The following is a 19917-nucleotide window of genomic DNA, read 5'->3' on the forward strand; positions in this document are numbered from 1 at the left end:
TCAGCACAGCTGTGGAACTGACATGCATAAAAACAGAACTAAAGGAAGAACAGCAGCATTGACAGCCTTGATGATAAAAGGAAAAAGTTGCCAGCTGTCACCAGCTGTCTTCCTACAACCCAAGTAACTGTCACTGAATCCTCTCTGGAGATGGCACATGCTCCACAGATAGTCTTGTCAGTCATGCTGTGCTTCTAAGGGTAAGCTCAGTTTTTGACAATGTCACAATTCTTCTAAGAAAGGCAGTAACTGGCTCTAAATGAAGGTTCCCTCCAGAGTGGAGACACTAACTAAACGTGCAATGCAGCAAAGCCTCTGTAGGAAGGATCCTTCACTCATACAACAAACTTCAGCAGGTGTCTCTTGTGGAAACGTGGAAGTCAAGATAGATACACTGAAGACACACTGAAAAAGTTCTTGGAAATACTGGATTTAACAGCCCCATCCCAAAATAGGCCGCTGACAGCTAAAGGCTGCAAACTCCTTTCAGTGTCCAAGAGGCAGCACAAGCTAAATACTATTGAACCTAGATTGCATGGACTCTGTCTGAAGGAAAGGCACAGTGCAGAGTGAAGTCAAGGGTGTGTCAAGGATCAGAATAAGCAGTACTTCCCTCTGCAGCAGCTCCTAAGGCCTCTTCCTCACTGGCATCACCTCCTTTTGCTCCCAGCAAAGGTTACCATAGCCACAGCAGCTGTGTGAAAATGACAGTTATTTGGTTTTAAAAGAAAAATCTCCTCCCCAAGTATTTTTACATTTACATATTACAACTCAATTGTTTTATATAACCCCACAGAGCTATGGACATTAAGACCTCCCAAGGTAGGTCAGAGCCTCTGCCTTTTCCTCTGTCCTCCATAGTCCAGTCCTTTTCCGCTTTTATTCTGTGTGGGGATTTCCATGCTATTCTTTCTCACTGGATGCTTGTGAACCATTCCCTGTCCCCACCCTTTTTTAATCCCTCTCTGTAATGCTGCCCATCCCAGTCTGGTTTTCTTTGTTTTTTGATTTTGGTGGTTTTTTCTTTTGTTTGTTTGTTTTTTTGTTTGTTTGTTTTTTTGTTTTGTTTTGTTTTTGTTTGGGGGGGTGTGTTCTAGTTTTGGGGGCTTTTTGGTTTTTTTTTTTCTGGAGTTTTTTGGTGATTCCTTTTTTATTCTTGGTGGCTCTCTGGTGCTCCTGTGTGCCATTGCTTCTCTACTGGATCCTTGTGTGCCGTTCGCTGTCCCCGTCCTTTTTTAATCCCTCTCTGTTATGCTGCCCATCCCAGGTTTTGTTGTTGTTTGGTTTTTGGTTGTTTTTTTCAACTTCATTCTGCGTCCCTTTCTTACTTTTCTTCCTGTGTCCTCTCTGCTGCCCCTCCCTCTTTCTGCCTCTCTGCTGTGACTGCGGGGCTGGGGAGGAACTTCTGGGGGCTGCCCTCCATTCTTGTTCCAGCAGAGTCCCTTTTGGGGGAGATGTGGAAAGGGCTTGAATAAAGCACCACACTGCTGTCCAGGGCAGTTTGATTCCTTCTGTGCCTTCCTTGGGGGTGAGGAAGGAAGGCTGAGGGAGAGGGGCTGGAGACTTGGGGGCTCTGATCTCAGAGGGGTCTTGGTGCTTTCTTGAGGGTCCCAGTGGGTCTGGGGGTGCTCTCAGGGGGGTCCCAGGGGTCTCACAGAGGGCTGATGTGCAGAGTTTGGGGTTCCCCGATGGGTTTGGGGTTCCCTGATGGGGTTGGGGTTGTGCCCCCCTGACCACATGTCCCCCCCCCCCCCCACCCCTCGGGCAGAGGTGGACGTGTGGAACCCGGCGTTAGACGTCACGCCGCACGACCTGATCACGGGGGGGCATCATCACCGAGTGGGGGGGGTGTTCCCCCCGTCCCAGCTCTGCCTGAAGCTGGAGGAACGCGGGGAGCACAGACGATTTCCATCTCGCTATGTCCCGGCAGCCTTTGCGGTAATAATAGCCTTAGTATATCCCGGCATTCTTGACGTCATTAAGGCCTCGGTGTATCCCGGCAGTCTTTGCGTCGCTATGGCCTCGATAAATCCCGGCAGCCTTTGCGGCAGTTATGCCCCGGTATATCCCGATACCCTTTGCGTCGCAAGATGGCGGCGCCCACGTGAGGGGAATGTGTGGGCCGGGCCGCGCGGGTGGGCGGCGGGAGAGACACAGAGAGGACGGGGGGCACACGGAAAGCCCCGGGGGTAACCGGGGATACACACCGGGAGTTTAACCCCTCCCCCGGCCTTGCCACATGCTGGGGAGGGGGCGGCGGGGGGGGGCTCCGTGTGACCCCCGGTCCCGGTTTTCGTGGGGGGGGGGAGCGTGGGGGACTGTCTCGCCCTTCTTACGGGGTTCCGTATCCTCCGCCCCCTCACATTCCCCGCCTCTTCCTCCCCTTTTCCGAGGGGGTCTCCTCCCCTTTTCCCGCCCTCCGGGCCCGAGCCCAAATTCTGCCTTTTTTCCCCTAAAACCGCTCCAGTGCTGCCGTCACCGCACCCCCCCCCCCCCCCCCCTGCGCCACAACCCCGGTGTTACCCTTTGCGGCAGTCTCCGCCCCGCTATAACCCAGCGCCTTTTGCAGCATCAAAGGCACGGTGTATCCCGGCAGCCTAGAGAAGGGACATTTCAGAAGGAGAAGTTGTTATTACAGTCTTGGCAAAATCTTTTGTTTGAGCTAATAAAAGAAGTTAGTTTAAATAAAACAAAAAACCAAAACAAATGTAGGGTTTTTTTTTCCATCACTATGTGGTATATGGTGTGTTCTTTTATTTCATGGTATTATTAACTCTCTGTAAATTGCTTTTTGAGTGAAGCTCACTCTGGATGGGCTGGTTTGTATTTGAGATAGGATTAATTTCAATAGCTTTCTTTCATAGACTTCTGATATGTATTACTGGGATTTTGGTTTTGTTTACTGTATGTATAAAAATACAGATTTAGTAGGGCCAGCTCTGCTGCTGGAGGTTTGGGTGTTAATTTATTAGGTAGCTTTTGTTAAACACAGAATAATTATGTAAGGTTACAACAAATTACCCTATTACCCAACTTATCTAGCTACGCTACCTAAACACAAAGTTTTATGTCTTACCAGTTTTCTGTTCTGCTCCAAGTAGTTGATGCAAAAAAAAGTGCTGTTATTTTTCTGAAGAGTTTTCTTCTATAACAAGCCCTTTACTCCCCTTGAATTCAAGTCAGAGGAGCCAAATAGCTGCAGCTGCTCTGAGGGCTTTTATACCTGGTGGGGTTTGCCCCCTCCCTTTTCCTGAGTGCCATGGGAATGAGAGGCGGGCACAATCAGGGGTATATTAACCCCAGCCTTGGCCGAGGGGCTTCATTCCCTCTCTGGGATGTGCTGGGGTAAGAGCTTTCCTCTCATTTCAGTGAAGAGGCTCTTTCAGCTCATCTCAGCTTCTTTCCAGCAGGTGTTTCTGGGCATCTATAGCAACAGAGGCTTGGAAGAGACTGTGAGGAAAACAGCATGGAATACTGGGAGTATTTTATTTCATGATTTTGGGGGTTGTGTTTAGGGGTGGTGAAACGCATTTGCAGTCTCTGGTGTTGTGCTTGTTTTGTTTGTTTGGTTGTTTTTTGGGTTTTTTTTTTTTTTTGGTTTTTTTTTTTTTTTTTTTGGTTGTTTTTTTTTTTTAGGAGGAGTACAGCTTCCAGAGATTCCAGGTTTTGTCAAGCACAACGCTTTTTTCAGCAGATTCCTCATGTCACAAGACGGATCTCCCCAGTGTCAAAAATGCAAAAATTATGTTTGAGATTGAGGCTTCAGATGAATTGAGGGTTGTGGCTAGGAGAGGGATGGTGAGCAGGTATCCAGTTAGGAGTTATGGGGGGCAGGGGGGTTTGCAGGCAGCAGGGTGAGAAAGGGTGTTTATTTGTTTATTTGAGGCCCCCCTCCACCAAGGCTTTTCAGAGGCATAGCAGAGGCATTCCCATGCCTTTCAGCACACAAGGTCATCGACTGCCATTTAATTTTAGGAATGCCATTTAGTTTTGCCTTTTTCTAACTCAGGTGCCACTAATAATAAAGGCTACAGCCTTGGAATCAGGATGAAGGTGGAGCCTGAAGGAGCCAGGCATACTCAGGAGAGGGCAAGTAGCTGACTTGCTGGCATTTAGCCCACATAACTCTGGGCTCATCCTTTGGTTTTGGTTTTCTTTATTGTAGCTAACCAAGAAGCTAACAGGCCATCACAAGGCCCTCGAAGGCAGACTCATTTCAGGCACAATGTGGATTCACATCACTGATCATCCAAAAGATAAGTCAGGGGCCATGGGCCAAAGATGGGATGATGGGCAAGTAGCAGGTTGGGAGTTCTTGGGACAGATTTAAAAATCAGCAGAGGGAAAAGCAATCTTCTCCAAGGGGCCTCTGCGGACAGCTAAAGGGAGAGGCTCTACTTTTGATGGCAGCTTTCAGGCAGGTAGTGCAGAACAGCTCTGGTCTGTGTCGCGTTGTCCGGTGTACCGTGTTACCTAGTGTGTCTTTGGGGGCCCCTTTTGCCTTTTCCCCTCGATGCCCTCACCACAAGCATGATGTGTCGTGTTTAATGTCCCCCCGTTTGTCACGTTCTGTGTCACGGGTGTCTGCACGTATTTGTGCCAGGGCTGCTCTGCCCTGCCGCATAGCCTGCTGCAATAGGACAAGCCTGGGGAGTTGAAATTTGTAATTTGGGTGTACTTGGGCTCTAGATGCTATTCCAAGATTGACATAAGGTGTTTGCATGTTGTGAGTTATCCTGGTGGTGTTTGACACATGTTCTAACTTTCTTTCAGGTGCAGATGCATTGCATCCTTGGCAGAGGGTCAGGGTTAGGAGGTGCCGGGCCTTCTTAGGAGCACGGTGAGTAGCAGACTGGTGGGGTTTTGGGTGATGTGGTGCCAAGATCAGGCACTGATGTTTGGTTTTCTTGAATACAGCTGTCTGAGAGACACCAGCCTGGTGACAGCAGGACCTTCCCAGCTGACAAGGTGGCCTTTCTTTGTACCTGACAGGGACCGGCATCCCCCAATGTCTGAGAGATAAGTAGAGGGCTACGACCCACAGAGGGGATGAAAGCAGGGTGCTGGTTTGGGAATTACTGGGAGGGGTTTCTGAGTCTGCTTTGGAGGTGAGGGGTGTTCATGAAGTGGCCCCTTGGGCGCCAAAAAAGCAAAGTCTCACTTTTGATGACAGTGCTGAGGTGTGCAGCAGGGCAGAGCAGCTCCGGTATGTATCGTGTCACTTGTCTGTCATCCATTATGTGTTGTTTGTGTATCTCCTGTCTTTTACCTTAGCCCTTTGAGGGGCCTGTCAGAAACCCTGGCACCATTCTTAGCATCCATGATCTCAGCATTCCTTGCCCTGGCACCCATGCCATGGAACTTTTGACTGGGGAGCTCAGGCAGGCATCAGAAATGCCTCTCTCTTTGGAAGCATCCTGTCAGATGTCTTTTCAGGTCTTGTTCTGAGCTGTACGGACAGCTATGCCCCGCCAGGATCCATTATGGCTGATTAGGACGTGTAAGAATGCGAGGTTAGGGAGAGGATTCTGACTGTAGGATTCCTAGGCATCCATCTTTGCAGTTCTTGGAATAAATCATTCGGTTAAGCATTGTCTTCCTCCAGGGTTCTCTGAGCCTCATCAGCTCACCATCGGTCTGACCTCGGTCATTTCCTTTTGCATTCTCTCAATCCTGGCAGCGATTTTTCTTACAAAGGGATTTCTGTCTGTGTCTTGTGCCATTTGTTTGTCACGTCCTGTCTGTCCTGTGTCATGGGTGTCAGCACACATTTGTGCCAGAGCTGCTCTGCCCTGCTGCATAGCCTGGTGCAATAGGAGGCATCTCAGGGACTTGGAATTTGTCATGTGGGGTGCAGGTGGACTCTAGATGGAATTTGGAGATGGACACAGGATATCTGGAGCCCATAAGTTATCCTGCAGCCCTTTGACTTTCATTCTAACTTTCTTTTAGTTGCAGAAGGATAAAATCCAGGGCAGAGCCACCCATCCTGGGTGAGGGGATTCCCCCATGCAGGTTAGTCACTGTTTGTCTCTGCAGAGGAAGCATAAATGGTGGCTGTTACAGCTCTGCTCTTTGTCTTTATTTTTAGGAAGTCAGGGCAAAGAGCAGCTGTCAAGGCTGAGTGGGCAAGGTGAGCATTGAGTAGGGTACCAAAGCTGTTGTTATTGCTGAGGTCTCAGTTTTTGGTGCAGCTCTAGGTATGTATTATTCTTCTTTTTATTTTAGATGGTCCGCTTGCCATCTATCCTAGCCCAGCATGCCCGTGCCAGGTGGGTTCAAGCTTAAGGTATTGGTGTGGCATACTTGTCAGGGTTGGGAGGTTGTGTTTTCACAGTATCTCAGCAGCTTTTCTGCTTTTTTTCTTTGCAGGTGCTGTCACTGCCCTAGGCATGACCAAGGAACAGAGGAGGGCAGGTGAGTTGGGGTTTAGGCAGGCTGACTCATAGGCGAACGTTATGCAGCAGCATGCTAAGCATGTCCCTTTTCTTTTTGCAGGTACCTTCTGGGCAGCCTCCGGAGTCAAATCAAGACTTGAGGTGAGCTGGGGCAGGGGTGCGGAGGACTCCCGGGGATTACCGTTTTTGAGGGCAATAGTCACCTTTTCTGTTTTGCCTTAGGTACCCTGGGGAGGCTTGTAGCCACAGCTTGGAAGCGGCAGCACCGAAGCACACACATTGAGAACATCTCAACATCCATATCTGACCGACGATGGCTTTTGTCCGCTCGTCTTCCAAAAGCTAAGGGTCGGGGCCAGTGGTTGGGAGAAGGGGAAAAGCCTTTACTATCACAGGAGGCAATCTGATGTCAGCTTAGCGGAGAGGTCTGTAGTGGGACGGGCTCCCTGGAAGTAAAGGGAGAGGGTTTCTCCTCAGCCTCACCAGAGGTCGGGCAGGGCAGTTCCGACCCCTCTCCACAGCGTCGCGAACTTTGCGTTGTCAGCCTTCCTCGACTCAGCATTGTCACGGATCTTTCCCCCGAGGAGCTCGCCTTCATGTCCTGAGCTATAACCGTGGTCACCCAGCAGTCCGCTTCCTTCTCTAGGCTTGCCGAGCCTCTCGAGCATCTTCTTAACTGCTTTGGCACTAACTTCTTTTAACGAGTTACATTTCATCATCACATGCTGTTGTCATAGGGCTTCCTTTCCCTTGGCCTCATCGGCCTCTGGCTCGTCTTGTGCTAGGACTCTCGGGTCCCTAAGGGGAAAGTGCCAATCAGTTGCAACTTGTCTCTGTGTTATGTCATTTGTGTCTATGTTATGGTGTCCCTGTCTGTGGTATGTAGTGTGTGTCAATTGTCTTCCACGTCATAGGCCTTTGTTACATCTCGATGCTTTATCGGCACTCATCTGTGCCATATAGGCCGCGTTCTACTCACATTCCTTTCTGGATATCCCTTATTCTGGCATCTTTACAATTTTGCTCTTTGAGACAGGAATGTCTCACAGGGACAAGATGTTCTCATGCATCTTCCTTCTCACTACCAGCTTTGCTGGTGCCTTTTTTTCCATTGTCTTGGACTTCTACAGGGAGCGTCTTACACCCTCTTCAGGTGACTGCAGTAGTTCTGTAGGTTCTATTTTCTCAAAGGGTATAGGGCTCAAGAATTCATCTTCCAGAGAGTTATCTCCAGTCCTGGCTTATATTGTATGTACCTATATCATGTGTACCTGTATTGACGTATATTGTATGTACTCATATTGTATGTACCTATGCTGGCTTGTACAGTATGTACTTACATTGTATGTACCTATGTTGGCTTATACTGTGTGTACTTACACTGTATGGAAGCGCTCACCCTATATTATGTGTATTTACACTCTGTGTATACTTGCACTGTATGTATCAGCTTATATTGCGTGTACTTACATTGTACCACTTATGATCGGAGCTGCCCTGCCCTGGTACGTAGTCACAGTTAGGTAGAACAGTTATAGAAATTTTACTCTTCCTCAGAAGCCTAGCAGAGGTATTCCCATGTCCTACAGCACACAAGGTTATCTACTGCACTCATAGGAATGCTGTCCAACTTTGCCTTTCTCTAACCCAGGTGCCACTGCTAATAAAGGCCACAGCCTTGGAATCAGGGTGAAGCTGGAGCCTAAAGCAGCCAGGCACACTCAGGAGAGGGCAAGTAGCTGACTTGCTGGGATTTGGCCCGCATAACTCTGGACTCATCTTTGGTTTTGGTTTTCTTTATTGTAGCTAACCAAGAAGCTAACAGGCCATCACGAGGCGTTCCAAGGCAGACTCATTTCAGGTGCCACATCACCAATCATCCAAACGATAAGTTGGGGGCCAGGGCTTGGAGATGGGATGATGGGAGAGTAGCAGGTTGGGAGATCTTGGGGCAGATGTAAAAATTAGCAGAGGGAAAAGCAATCTTCTCCAAGGGCCTCTTAGGACAGCTAAAGGGAGAGGCTCTACTTTTGATGGCAGCTTTCAGGCAGGAAGTGCAGAACAGTTCTGGTCTATGTTGTGTTGTCCAGTGTGCTGTGTTACCTAGTGTGTCTTTGAGGTCCCTTCTACCTTCTCTCCTCGAGGCCCTCACCACAAGCATGATGTGTCATGTTTAATGTCCCCCTGTTTGTCGTGTTCTGTGTCACGGGTGTCTGCACACATTTGTGCCGGAGCTGTCCTGCCCTGCCGCATAGCCAGCTGCAATAGGACAAGTCCTGGGGCCTTGCAGTTTGTGGGGTGTCACTGGACTCTAGATGATATTTCTAGATAGACACAAGATGTTTGGAGCTGTGAAGTCATCCTGCAGCCCTTTTACTTTTGTCCTAACTTTCTGATGAAGAGGATAAAATCCATGGCAAAATCCATCCATCCACCCATGCCGGGTGAGGAGGTTCCCCAGAGCAGGTCAGTCACTGTTTGTCTCTGCAGGGGGAGTTTAAAGTGTGACTCTGTTACAGCACTGTTCTTTTTCTTTTTAGGAAGTAAAGCTGGATATCAGCAGTCAAGGTGAGATGGGCAAGGTGAGCATTGAGTAGCTTACAGAAGCAGTTGTTATTGCTCAAGTCTCTCTGCTGCAACTCTAAGCATGTGTTCCTATTTCTGCACCAGGCATTCTTAGGACAATGGTGAATAGCAGAATTGTTGGGTTTTGGCCAGCGTGCTGCTGAGGTCATGCATTGATATTTGGTTTTCTTTAATGTAGCTGGCTAAGAAACACCAGGAGATTGTTGAACAGCAGTGCCAGCAGGACCTTCCCAGATGTAGAGGCCACCATCTTTTGTACATGACATGGGCCTGCATCCTGAGATGTCTGAGAGATAAGTAGAGGGCTAAGTCCCACAGAGGGGTGAGAGCGGGGTGCTGGTTTGGGAATTACTGGGAGGGGTTTCTGAGTCTACTTTGGAGGTGGGGGGTGTTCATGAAGTGGCCCCTTAGGCCCCATAAAAGCAAAGTCTCACTTTTGATGACAGTGCTGAGGTGTGCAGCAGGGCAGAGCAGTCCTGGTGTGTCTTGTGTCACTTGTCTGCTGTGCATTATGTGTTGTTTGTGTATCTCATGTCTTTTACCTTAGCCTTTGAGGGGTCTGTCAGAAACCCTGGCATTATTGTTAGCATCTGTGATCTCTGCATTCCTTGGCCTGGCACCCAGGCCATAGATGCGATTCTGATACCTGTCTGAGCTCCTGAGTCAAAAGTTCTCTCTTTAGAAGCATCCTGTCAGATGTCATTTCAGGTCTTGTTCTGAGCTGTACGGACAGCTATGCCTCACCTGGATCCATTATGGTGGATTAGGAGTTCTACTAGTATGAGGCTAGCTTACACTGTATGTACTTACACTGTATGTGAGTGTATTGGCGTATATTGTCTGTACTTACACTGTATGTAAGCGTGTCACCTTATATTGTGTGTACTTACACTCTATGTACACTTGCACTGTATGCGTCAGCTTATAATGTGTGTACTTACATTGTACCAATTATGATTGGAACTGCCCTGCCCTGGCCCGTAGTCACAGTTAGGTGGAAGAGTTATAAAAACTGTACCGTTCATCTGTGTTTTGTGGGATTTTGGGTAGAAAATTTATTGGGCCAGTGCGGGGACAAGTCCTAGCTGTCAGACACTCGTTGACCCCTTCCTGTCGTCTCACAGGTCCCCGAGGCTACGATTTCCCCGGAATCTACCATTTGACGTCAAGGAGTGGCAGCGAGAAGATGCATTGAAGCACGTTCTTCAGCGTCTCAGGTAAGGGCCGCAGCGAGCGTGTGAGCGTGTGTGGGAGCAAGTGAGCGTGTCTGTCTGTGTTCGCTCGTCCCTGCATGTGTGAGCGCATGCTGACTGGCTTTACCGTTGTGTGTATGACTTTTGGTTTTCAGGTTTTTCAACTCATTTTTAAATTTAGAATAAAAAATCCCCAGCCGGGGGGTTTTTTTTTTTTTCCCCCCGGCTGGGTTTTTTTTTCCTCAGTCCCGGTCAGTCTGCGAGGCGACGTTCATCGCCAAAGTTTGGGCACGGACCTTCCAGGGACCTGGGTTTTTGTCAGGCAGGAGGATTTTTTGGAGGTTCCCGGGAACCACGTTCCGAGGACCAATGATTTCTGGGGTGTAATTTAGCAGTTGTGATGAGAGGGATGGTGAGGTTTTGTGCTATCTGAAGGGAGAGGTTATGGTAGATGAATGGTGGTTTTTGTGTGCTTTTGTTGTTTGGGTTTCTTGTAACAATAACTCAACATGTAATGAAAATAGAAAAAGGTTATCACTTTGTGTTGATATGTGTATTGCTCTGTACTGCTCTGTATTGCTCCATATGTAAGTTTGACTTTTACCAGTGTGTCTATGGATTGTATATGCACTTGCGTTTGTATACACTGTTTCTATGTATTTTGCTGATGTCTAAATAAAAACATGCATTTAATAAAGTTGAATCACCCCTAATCAAGATACCCCCTGCCCTTCCCTACCCCCACTGTGGCTCCTGTGTTTTTTTGGTGTGGTTTTGTATTTTCTTTCCACTGTATTTCTTCCTGTTGCTCCTCACTTTCCTTTTCTATTTCTAACCTAACTTCCATCTGTCTCTGTCCCTTTGTTTCTGTTTCTCACTCTTTCTGACACTGTGTCTGTGCTTCTGTAACTATGTTTCCATCCCCTTCCTTTTATTTGTCCATTTCACTATTTCTGTCTAACTGTATGTATTTTTCTCTCGTGTCTATACTTTGCACCTTATTTCTTTTCCTTCATAACTTTCACCCTTGCTCTTGTTGCTTCTGTTTCTCTGTGTTCTCCTTTTCCTTGGTTCGTCCTTTTTGCTCTCAGTCTTTTCTTTTTTCACTCTGTCCTGAGTTTTCTAATCCTAACCACTTTCTTTTCCCTCTAACTCCTGTCTTTCCTTTTTCCCACCCTCCTTTTCTTTTCTCTCTGTCTTGGTTTCTCTCTCTGTTTTCTTTTCTCTTTCTGTCTCTCTGTCTTTTCTTCTCTATCTCCCTCTCTTCTTTTTCTCTCTGTTTTTTTCTCTGTCTTCTTTTCTCTCTGTTTCCCTCTGTCTTTTTTTTCCCTGTCTCTTCCTCTTCTTTTCACTCTTTTTCCTTCTCTCTATTTTTTTCAGCCTTTACTTCTCTCTCTCTTTTCTCTCTCTCTTCTCTCTGTTTCTTTCTCTTCTCTCTCTTTTCTCTTCTCTCTTTCTAACTTTGTTTTCCTTTCTAGCTTTAGTTTAAAAAAGCAGCAGTAGAAACTTTCAGGCTCCCGGGGAGTAAAGGAAAAAAATAAAAAATTTAAAAATACAAAACAAACCCTTTATTCCCCGGGAGCCTGAAATTTTCTACTGCTGCACCGGACATATAGTTTTTATTCTTTTTACTATATACATTATATAGGAACCCCACCTCTCTAATCAGGACCCCAGCTGACAGCAATCAAGCCTAATCAGGGACCCCCAGCTGACAGCAATCAAGCCTAATCAGTACCCCAGCTGACACACCCCCAGCTGACAGCAATCAAGCCTAATCAGTACCCCTAGCTGACACCAATCAAGCCTAATCAGTACCCCCAGCTGACACACCCCAGCTGACAGCAATCAAGCCTAATCAGTACCCCCAGCTGACACCAATCAAGCCTAATCAGTACCCCCAGCTGACACACCCCCAGCTGACAGCAATCAAGCCTAATCAGTACCCCCAGCTGACACAATCAACCATCAGTACCCCAGCTGACAACCCCAGCTGACAGCAATCAAGCCTAATCAGTACCCCCAGCTGACACCAATCAAGCCTAATCAGTACCCCCAGCTGACACACCCCCAGCTGACAGCAATCAAGCCTAATCAGTACCCCCAGCTGACACAATCAAGCCTAATCAGTACCCCAGCTGACAGTAATCAAGCCTAATCAGTACCCCCAGCTGACACACCCCAGCTGACACCAATCAAGCCTAATCAGAACCCCAGCTGACACCAATCAAGCCTAATCAGTCTCACCTACCACTAGCTAGAAAGGAAAACAAAAGAAAGAGAGAGAGAAAATGTATCTTAAACACCCACAGAACCCTAAAAATAGCCTCCGAATACACTCCAAATGCCCTACTTTTAAAAAGCCCCTAAAACACCCGTAAAAATCCCCCAAGAACCTTTAAAAAATCCTTAAATAATCCTAAAAGAGCTTTAAAATTAACCCTAATTGTTAAAATTACCGATTAAAACTAACCCTAATCCAAGATGGCGGCGCCCATGCCGACACGTGGATTCCGGCAAGATGGCGGCGCCCATGCCGACACGTGGTTTCCGGCAAGATGGCGGCCCCCATGACCGGATCTTTTTTCTCGATTTTTGCCGGGATTTTTGCGCTTTCCGCGGGTCCCCGGGGTCGGAATGATATTCCGGTTCGCGTGAGGCCGGCGGCGTCGCGGCGAGGGGCATCTAAGGCGTCGGGGCGGCCTCTGGCCGCCGCGGCCCGGCGACGAAGGGGCGGCGCCTGGGGGCGGGGGCACGGCGACGGGGGGCGGGGGTTCGGCCACGGGGGGCGGCGCCCGGGGGCGGTGCCCGCGGGCGGGGGCTCGGGTAGGGGTGGGGCGGCGCCCGGGGGCCGCGGCGCCTAGGGGAGGGGTGGTGTCGGGGGGCGGGGTGGCCGACGGGGGCGGTGCCTGGGGGCGGCTAGGGCCGGGCGGGCGGGCTTGGCTAAGGGCGTAAAAGGTGCCGTAAAGCGCGACTGTCGTAAAAGCGGCCGTAAAGCGCGACTGTCGTAAAATCGGCCGTAAAGCGCGACTGTCGTAAAGTCAAAGCGCGACTGTGTAAAGCAGCGACTGTCGTAAAAGTGCCGTAAAGCGCGACTGTCGTAAAAGTGCCGTAAAGCGCGACTGTCGTAAAATCGGCCGTAAAGCGCGACTGTCGTAAAGCGTGCCGTAAAGCGCGACTGTCGTAAAATCGGCCGTAAAGCGCGACTGTCGTAAAACTGCCGTAAAGCGCGACTGTCGTAAAATCGGCCGTAAAGCGCGACTGTCGTAAAAGGTGCCGTAAAGCGCGACTGTCGTAAAAGCGGCCGTAAAGCGCGACTGTCGTAAAAGCGGCCGTAAAGCGCGACTGTCGTAAAATCGGCCGTAAAGCGCGACTGTCGTAAAACGGCCGTAAAGCGCGACTGTCGTAAAACGGCCGTAAAGCGCGACTGTCGTAAAAGGTGCCGTAAAGCGCGACTGTCGTAAAAGCGGCCGTAAAGCGCGACTGTCGTAAAAGGTGCCGTAAAGCGCGACTGTCGTAAAAGGTGCCGTAAAGCGCGACTGTCGTAAAAGGTGCCGTAAAGCGCGACTGTCGTAAAATCGGCCGTAAAGCGCGACTGTCGTAAAAGCGGCCGTAAAGCGCGACTGTCGTAAAAGCGGCCGTAAAGCGCGACTGTCGTAAAAGGTGCCGTAAAGCGCGACTGTCGTAAAAGCGGCCGTAAAGCGCGACTGTCGTAAAAGGTGCCGTAAAGCGCGACTGTCGTAAAATCGGCCGTAAAGCGCGACTGTCGTAAAACTGTCGTAAAAGGTGCCGTAAAGCGCGACTGTCGTAAAAGGTGCCGTAAAGCGCGACTGTCGTAAAGGCCGTAAAGCGCGACTGTCGTAAAAGCGGCCGTAAAGCGCGACTGTCGTAAAAGCGGCCGTAAAGCGCGACTGTCGTAAAAGGGCCGTAAAGCGCGACTGTCGTAAAACGGCCGTAAAGCGCGACTGTCGTAAAAGGTGCCGTAAAGCGCGACTGTCGTAAAAGTGCCGTAAAGCGCGACTGTCGTAAAATCGGCCGTAAAGCGCGACTGTCGTAAAAGGTGCCGTAAAGCGCGACTGTCGTAAAATCGGCCGTAAAGCGCGACTGTCGTAAAAGGTGCCGTAAAGCGCGACTGTCGTAAAAGCGGCCGTAAAGCGCGACTGTCGTAAAACTGCCGTAAAGCGCGACTGTCGTAAAATCGGCCGTAAAGCGCGCTGTCGTAAAGGTGCCGTAAAGCGCGACTGTCGTAAAACGGCCGTAAAGCGCGACTGTCGTAAAAGGTGCCGTAAAGCGCGACTGTCGTAAAATCGGCCGTAAAGCGCGACTGTCGTAAAATGGCCGTAAAGCGCGACTGTCGTAAAAGCGGCCGTAAAGCGCGACTGTCGTAAAAGCGGCCGTAAAGCGCGACTGTCGTAAAATCGGCCGTAAAGCGCGACTGTCGTAAAATCGGCCGTAAGCGCGACTGTCGTAAAAGCGGCCGTAAAGCGCGACTGTCGTAAACGCGTAAAGCGCGACTGTCGTAAAGGCCGTAAAGCGCGACTGTCGTAAAAGGTGCCGTAAAGCGCGACTGTCGTAAAATCGGCCGTAAAGCGCGACTGTCGTAAAAGCGTGCCGTAAAGCGCGACTGTCGTAAAATCGGCCGTAAAGCGCGACTGTCGTAAAAGGTGCCGTAAAGCGCGACTGTCGTAAAAGGGCCGTAAAGCGCGACTGTCGTAAAAGGGCCGTAAAGCGCGACTGTCGTAAAACTGCCGTAAAGCGCGACTGTCGTAAAATCGGCCGTAAAGCGCGACTGTCGTAAAAGGTGCCGTAAAGCGCGACTGTCGTAAAATCGGCCGTAAAGCGCGACTGTCGTAAAATGCGGCCGTAAAGCGCGACTGTCGTAAAAACTGCCGTAAAGCGCGACTGTCGTAAAATCGGCCGTAAAGCGCGACTGTCGTAAAATCGGCCGTAAAGCGCGACTGTCGTAAAAGGTGCCGTAAAGCGCGACTGTCGTAAAAGGTGCCGTAAAGCGCGACTGTCGTAAAAGCGGCCGTAAAGCGCGACTGTCGTAAAAGCGGCCGTAAAGCGCGACTGTCGTAAAAGGTGCCGTAAAGCGCGACTGTCGTAAAAGCGGCCGTAAAGCGCGACTGTCGTAAAAGCGGCCGTAAAGCGCGACTGTCGTAAAAGCGGCCGTAAAGCGCGACTGTCGTAAAATCGGCCGTAAAGCGCGACTGTCGTAAAAGCGGCCGTAAAGCGCGACTGTCGTAAAAGTGCCGTAAAGCGCGACTGTCGTAAAACGGCCGTAAAGCGCGACTGTCGTAAAAGGTGCCGTAAAGCGCGACTGTCGTAAAATCGCCGTAAAGCGCGACTGTCGTAAAAGCGGCCGTAAAGCGCGACTGTCGTAAAACGGCCGTAAAGCGCGACTGTCGTAAAACGGCCGTAAAGCGCGACTGTCGTAAAAGGTGCCGTAAAGCGCGACTGTCGTAAAATCGGCCGTAAAGCGCGACTGTCGTAAAAGGTGCCGTAAAGCGCGACTGTCGTAAAACTGTCGTAAAAGGTGCCGTAAAGCGCGACTGTCGTAAAATCGGCCGTAAAGCGCGACTGTCGTAAAAGTGCCGTAAAGCGCGACTGTCGTAAAAGGTGCCGTAAAGCGCGACTGTCGTAAAACGGCCGTAAAGCGCGACTGTCGTAAAAGGTGCCGTAAAGCGCGACTGTCGTAAAAGCGGCCGTAAAGCGCGACTGTCGTAAAAGGTGCCGTAAAGCGCGACTGTCGTAAAAGCGGCCGTAAAGCGCGACTGTCGTAAAAGCGGCCGTAAAGCGCGACTGTCGTAAAAGGTGCCGTAAAGCGCGACTGTCGTAAAAGCGGCCGTAAAGCGCGACTGTCGTAAAATGCCGTAAAGCGCGACTGTCGTAAAAGTGCCGTAAAGCGCGACTGTCGTAAAATCGGCCGTAAAGCGCGACTGTCGTAAAAGGTGCCGTAAAGCGCGACTGTCGTAAAATCGGCCGTAAAGCGCGACTGTCGTAAAAGGTGCCGTAAAGCGCGACTGTCGTAAATCGGCCGTAAAGCGCGACTGTCGTAAAAGGTCCGTAAAGCGCGACTGTCGTAAAATCGGCCGTAAAGCGCGACTGTCGTAAAAGCGGCCGTAAAGCGCGACTGTCGTAAAAGGTGCCGTAAAGCGCGACTGTCGTAAAAGCGGCCGTAAAGCGCGACTGTCGTAAAACTGCCGTAAAAGCGCGACTGTCGTAAAGGCCCTAAAGCGCGATGTCGTAAAACGGCCGTAAAGCGCGACTGTCGTAAAATCGGCCGTAAAGCGCGACTGTCGTAAAAGGTGCCGTAAAGCGCGACTGTCGTAAAAGGCCGTAAAGCGCGACTGTCGTAAAAGGTGCCGTAAAGCGCGACTGTCGTAAAACGGCCGTAAAGCGCGACTGTCGTAAAATCGGCCGTAAAGCGCGACTGTCGTAAAAGGTGCCGTAAAGCGCGACTGTCGTAAAATCGGCCGTAAAGCGCGACTGTCGTAAAACTGCCGGTAAAGCGCGACTGTCGTAAAATCGGCCGTAAAGCGCGACTGTCGTAAAATCGGCCGTAAAGCGCGACTGTCGTAAAACTGCCGTAAAGCGCGACTGTCGTAAAAGGTGCCGTAAAGCGCGACTGTCGTAAAACTGCCGTAAAGCGCGACTGTCGTAAAAGCGGCCGTAAAGCGCGACTGTCGTAAAACGGCCGTAAAGCGCGACTGTCGTAAAAGCGGCCGTAAAGCGCGACTGTCGTAAAAGGTGCCGTAAAGCGCGACTGTCGTAAAATCGGCCGTAAAGCGCGACTGTCGTAAAATCGGCCGTAAAGCGCGACTGTCGTAAAAGTGCCGTAAAGCGCGACTGTCGTAAAATCGGCCGTAAAGCGCGACTGTCGTAAAAGGTGCCGTAAAGCGCGACTGTCGTAAAAGTGCCGTAAAGCGCGACTGTCGTAAAATCGGCCGTAAAGCGCGACTGTCGTAAAATGTGCCGTAAAGCGCGACTGTCGTAAAATCTTGCCGGAAACCACGTGTCGTCAATGGCGCCGCATCTGCCCTAAACCACGTGCACGCCTGGGCACCGCCATCTTGCCGGAAACCACGTGTCGTCATGGGCGCCGCCATCTTGCCAAAAACCACGTGTCGGCCTGGGCGCCGCCATCTTGGCGTAATCCACGTGTCGGCATGGGCGCCGCCATCTTGCAGGAAACCACTTGTCTGCATGGGCGCTGCCATCTTGCCGGAATTCACGTGTCGGCACTGGCGCCGCCATCTTGCCAAAAACCACGTGTCGGCATGGGCGCCGCCATCTTGCCGGAATCCACGTGTCGGCATGGGCGCCGCCATCTTGCCGGAAACCACGTGTCTGCATGGGCGCTGCCATCTTGCCGGAATCCACGTGTCGGCACAGGCGCCGCCATCTTGCCGGAAACCACGTGTCAGCATGGGCGCCGCCATCTTGGATTAGGGTTAGTTTTAATCGGTAATTTTAACAGTTAGGGTTAATTTTAAAGCTCTTTTAGGATTTTTTAAGGATTTTTTTAAAGGTTCTTGGGGGATTTTTACGGGTGTTTTAGGGGCTTTTTAAAAGTAGGGCATTTTGAGTGTATTGGGAGGCTCTTTTTAGGGTTCTGTGGGGTGTTTAGGATACATTTTCTCTCTCTCTTTCTAACTTTGTTTTCCTTTCTAGCTTTAGTTTAAAAAAGCAGCAGTAGAAACTTTCAGGCTCCCTGGGACAAAAGGAAAAAAATAAAAAATTGAAAAATACAAAACAAACCCTTTACTCCCCGGGAGCCTGAAATTTTCTACTGCTGCACCGGACATATAGTTTTTATTCTTTTTACTATAAACACTAGATAGGAACCCCACCCTCTCCTAATCAGGACCCCCAGCGGACACCAATCAAGCCTAATCAGTCTCGCCTACCACTAGACACCATTCCTATACCCAGGCACCCACCCCGTCACCAAGCCCCGCCCCTAGGTCCCACCCCCCAAACCGCAGCACTGCCCTTAGCCAAGCCCGCGCCGACCTGGCCCTAGCCAACCCCAGTCACCGCCCCCCGTCGGCCACCCCCGACACCACCCCTCCCCTGGGCGCCGCGGCCCCCGGGCGCCGCCCCAACCCTACCCGAGCCCCCGCCCCCGGGCACCGCCCCCGGCACCGCCCCCCGTCGCCGTGCCCCGCCCCCCGTCGCCGTGCCCCCGCCCCCGGGCACCGACCCTTCGTCGCCGGGCCGCGGCGGCCAGAGACCGCCCCGACGCCTTAGATGCCCCTCCCCGCGACGCCGCCGGCCTCACGCGAACCGGAATTTCATTCCGGCCCCCGGGGACCCGCGGAGGCGCAAAAATCCCGGCAAAAATCGAGAAAAAAGATCCGGTCATGGGGGCCGCCATCTTCCCGGAAACCACGTGTCGGCATGGGCGCCGCCATCTTGCCGGAATCCACGTGTCGGCATGGGCGCCGCCATCTTGCCGGAAACCACGTGTCGATATGGGCGCCGCCATCTTGCCGGAATCCACGTGTCGGTATGGGCGCCGCCATCTTGCCGGAATCCACGTGTCGGCACGGGCGCCTCCATCTTGCCGGAAACTGCGTGTCTTCATCAGCGCCGCCATCTATCCGAGCCCAGAGGCTACCCCGGCGCCTTAGATGCCCCTCCCCGCGACGCCGCCGGCCTCACGCGAACCGGAATATCATTCCGGCCCCCAGGGACCCGCGGAAAGCGCAAAAATCCCGGCAAAAATCGAGAAAAAAGATCCGGTCATGGGGGCCGCCATCTTCCCGGAAACCACGTGTCGGCACGGGCGCCGCCATCTTGCCGGAATCCACGTGTCGGCATGGGCGCCGCCATCTTGCCGAAAACCACGTGTCGGCATGGGCGCCGCCATCTTGACCGAATCCACGTGTCGGCACGGGCGCCGCCATCTTGCCGGAATCCACGTGTCGGCACGGGCGCCTCCATCTTGCCGGAAACTACGTGCCTTCATCAGCGCCGCCATCTATCCGAGCCCAGAGGCTACCCCGACGCCTTAGATGCCCCTCCCCGCGACGCCGCCGGCCTCACGCGAACCGGAATATCATTCCGGCCCCCGGGGACCCGCGGAAAGCGCAAAAATCCCGGCAAAAATCGAGAAAAAAGATCCGGTCATGGGGGCCGCCATCTTCCCGGAAACCACGTGTCGGCATGGCGCCGCCATCTTGCCGGATCCACGTGTCGTATGGCGCCGCCATTGCGAAACCACGTGTCGGCACGGGCGCCGCCATCTTGCCGGAGTCCACGTGTCGGCACGGGCGCCTCCATCTTCCCGGAAACCACGTGTCTTCATCAGCGCCGCCATCTATCCGAGCCCAGAGCTACCCCGACGCCTTAGATGCCCCTTCCCGCGACGCCGCCGGCCTCACGCGAACCGGAATATCATTCCGGCCCCGGGACCCGCGAAAGCGCAAAAATCCGGGCAAAAATCGAGAAAAAAGATCCGTCATGGGGCCGCCATCTTCCCGGAAACCACGTGTCGGCACGGGCGCCGCCATCTTGCCGGAATTCACGTGTCGGCATGGGCGCCTCCATCTCGCCGGAAACCACGTGTCTTCATCAGCGCCGCCATCTATCCGAGCCCAGAGGCTACCCCGCGCCTTAGATGCCCCTCCCCGCGACGCCGCCGGCCTCACGCGAACCGAATATCATTCCGGCCCCCGGGACCCGCGAAAGCGCAAAAATCCCGGCAAAAATCGAGAAAAAAATCCGGTCATGGG

General features: G+C 51.5%; 3 long non-coding RNA genes across 3 annotated transcripts; 2 read left to right on the top strand and 1 right to left on the bottom strand.

Moving 5' to 3' along the window:
• Positions 1-617: 617 nt before the first annotated feature.
• LOC135455647 (uncharacterized) lies at positions 618-3195 on the bottom strand. Its single transcript, XR_010442368.1, has 3 exons — positions 3077-3195; positions 2524-2597; positions 618-694 (listed from the first exon to the last, which is right to left on the bottom strand). It is a non-coding gene; the product is annotated as an uncharacterized LOC135455647 (long non-coding RNA).
• A 1550-nt stretch (positions 3196-4745) lies between these two features.
• On the top strand, positions 4746-7787 carry LOC135455642 (uncharacterized). The gene is made up of 7 exons (XR_010442361.1): positions 4746-4840; positions 4918-6015; positions 6092-6133; positions 6229-6272; positions 6373-6417; positions 6499-6539; positions 6621-7787. It is a non-coding gene; the product is annotated as an uncharacterized LOC135455642 (long non-coding RNA).
• An 18-nt stretch (positions 7788-7805) lies between these two features.
• On the top strand, positions 7806-9647 carry LOC135455641 (uncharacterized). The gene is made up of 3 exons (XR_010442360.1): positions 7806-8129; positions 8205-8980; positions 9163-9647. It is a non-coding gene; the product is annotated as an uncharacterized LOC135455641 (long non-coding RNA).
• Positions 9648-19917: the final 10270 nt, after the last annotated feature.

The sequence above is a fragment of the Zonotrichia leucophrys genome, chromosome 19 (assembly GCF_028769735.1).
Source record: "Zonotrichia leucophrys gambelii isolate GWCS_2022_RI chromosome 19, RI_Zleu_2.0, whole genome shotgun sequence".
In the NCBI taxonomy this organism is placed as follows: Eukaryota; Metazoa; Chordata; class Aves; order Passeriformes; family Passerellidae; genus Zonotrichia; species Zonotrichia leucophrys.